The sequence below is a fragment of the Pongo abelii genome, chromosome 22 (assembly GCF_028885655.2).
Source record: "Pongo abelii isolate AG06213 chromosome 22, NHGRI_mPonAbe1-v2.0_pri, whole genome shotgun sequence".
Lineage (NCBI taxonomy): Eukaryota > Metazoa > Chordata > Mammalia > Primates > Hominidae > Pongo > Pongo abelii.
Genome location: NC_072007.2, coordinates 37,541,277 through 37,543,845, shown reverse-complemented (window position 1 = coordinate 37,543,845; position 2,569 = coordinate 37,541,277). Strand labels below are relative to the sequence as shown.

Here is a 2,569-nt window from a genome sequence, read left to right as displayed (position 1 = left end):
TATTCCTGCCTCACCAAGAGAGTGAGTAAAAAGCAATATTACATTTTAGGGAGAACAGATATTAGTGTCAATCTTAAAGAAAGACTCTTAAAGAACTTAAATGATGTAGATATATTTTTTCTCAATGTATCCATGCCACCAATTTGTCTTCTATAAAATCTAGAGGAATCCTGGAAAAAGTCTTCTATGCAATCTTGAGAGATCCTGGAAAACATGAATAGACTGTAATTTCAAGGTCATGAGGCATGGTGCATGCTTTCTTTTGATTCCTGCACATGACTGGTAGGCCTCTCTGGTCTTTGGAGGCAACATATTCCACATTTAAGAAAATAATTCCAACCCATTTCCTAAGTAGCATGCAAGTTTCCCAGCTTTAAATGGGGCCTGGAGAAGGAAATGGATCCATATCAGGTTCAGGTTACAATGAAAGCAGCCATGCCACCTGAGCCATAATACCTATAGACTCATGCATTTGAAGTATCTTTAGTGATGTGGGAGATCAGAATATGCCACTCCAAAATATGAAGGATTGTTGAGCTAAAGGCAATGAAGAAGTAGTTGCAGGAAAGATTTCTGCCCTTTTCTACATGCATAAAAGTAGAACACAGATTCACAAAGACAAAACATATAATATCACTCTTCTACCAGGGAGAACAAAGGTAAAGATCACTAAAGACAACTTTAGACCTTTATTGGCTTGTACATGGTACCAGAAGAAACTACATTAACATGGTTTGCTTATTAGCTTTTTTTTTTTTTTTCCTTAAGACAGAGTCTCACTCTGTCACCCAGGCTGGAGTTTAGTGGTATGATCTTGGCTCACTGCTACCTCCACCTCCCAGGTTTAAATGTTCAAGCGATTCTCCTGCCTCAGCCTCCTGAGTAGCTGAGATTACAGGCATGCACCATCACGTTCACCTAATTTTTGTATTTTTAGTAGAGACAGGGTTTCAGCATGTTGGCCAGGGTGGTCTTGAGCTCCTGACCTCAAGTGATCCACCTGTCTACACCTCCCAAAGTGCTGGGATTATAGGTGTGAGTCAGGATTTCCAGTCCTGATACAATGACCCTGATGGGATGGAGCCCAAAGGCATCATCAAGAGTAACTGGAATGAGATTGTTGACAGCTTTGATGACATGAACCTCTAGGAGTTTCTTCTCTGTGGCATCTATGCCTATGGTTTTGAGAAGCCCTCTGCCATCCAGCAGGGAGCCATTCTACCTGTGTCAAGGGTTATGATGTGATCACTCAAGCCCAACCTGCGACTGGGGAAATGGCCACACTTGTCATAGCAATTCTGCCGCAGATTGAATTAGATCTAAAAAGCCACCCAGGCCTTGGTCTTAGCACCCACTAGAGAATTGGCTCAGCAGATACAGAAGGTGGTCGGTAATAACACGTGGAGACTACATGAGTACCTCTTATCATGCCTTTATTGGGGGCACCAATGTGTGTACTGAGGTGCAGAAATTGCAGATGGAAGCTCCCCATGTCATCGTGCGTACCCCTGGACGCATGTTTGATATGGTTCACTGGAGATACCTGTCTCCCAAATACATCAAAATGTTTGTACTGGACAAAGCTGATGAAATGTTAAGCCATGGATTCAAGGACCCCATCTATGACATATTCCAAAGTTTAACAGCAATACCCAGGTAGTTTGCTGTCAGCTACAACACTTTCTTATGTGCTTGAGGTGACCAAGAAGTTCATGAGGGACCCCATTTGGATTCTGGTCAAGAAGGAAGAGTTGACCCTGGAGAGTATCCACCAATTCTGCATCAATGTGGAACAAGAGAAGTGGAAGCTGGACACACTGTGTGACTTGTATGAAACCCTGACCATCACCCAGTCAAGTCATCTTCATCAACAATCGAAGGAAGGTGGACTGACTCACTGAGAAGATGCATGCTTGGGATTTCACTGTCTCTACTGTGCATGGAGCTATGGACCAACAGAAACGAGATGTGATAATTAGCTTTTATCTGCTGTTTATTTGCCTTCCCACAGGTTGCTGCTTCTAGAGTCTCAAAGTCCTTTTCTTCTGTCTTAGTACTTATCTAAAAATTTACTATTTTTTTAAAGATGCTAGATATGCAAATAGAAATTCAAAGCCACCTTTTTGAAAATTACTCATTCCCTGGGTGTCTCACACATCTATGTGAAATATACATATTGATGAACTTCTGTTTGTTTTCCTCTTGTTAATCTGTTCTTTGCTACAGTGGTCCTTTTTAACGAAGAATTTATGAGGGTTGAAGAAAAATTATTTTTCTTCTTTTACATTTGTGACAAGCTCTGGTCTCAGAACCACAAGAGAGAACCCTGGGATTCTGTATCTAAGTCATACTATCAGTATCTGCATTCAGAAAGCATCTCTCAGCAAGTAAAAGGGCTCTGGTAGAGACTGAGCAGCTGAACCCAGCACATCAAGTGACCATGTGACCAGAACTGTCCATCTTGCACTGTATATATGTTATTTTCACAAGCTCCAAAGTCAAGAAGGCCTAGCAACAATGCATTTTAAGAAGAAAGCAATATATATGGGATCAGGCACGAAGAATCTTG

The 2,569-nt window shown here is 41.5% G+C and overlaps 1 pseudogene; it reads left to right on the top strand.

The window, feature by feature from the left end:
- The first annotated feature begins 1,059 nt into the window (after positions 1–1,059).
- On the top strand, positions 1,060–2,025 carry LOC100441899 (eukaryotic initiation factor 4A-I-like; annotated as a pseudogene).
- Positions 2,026–2,569: the final 544 nt, after the last annotated feature.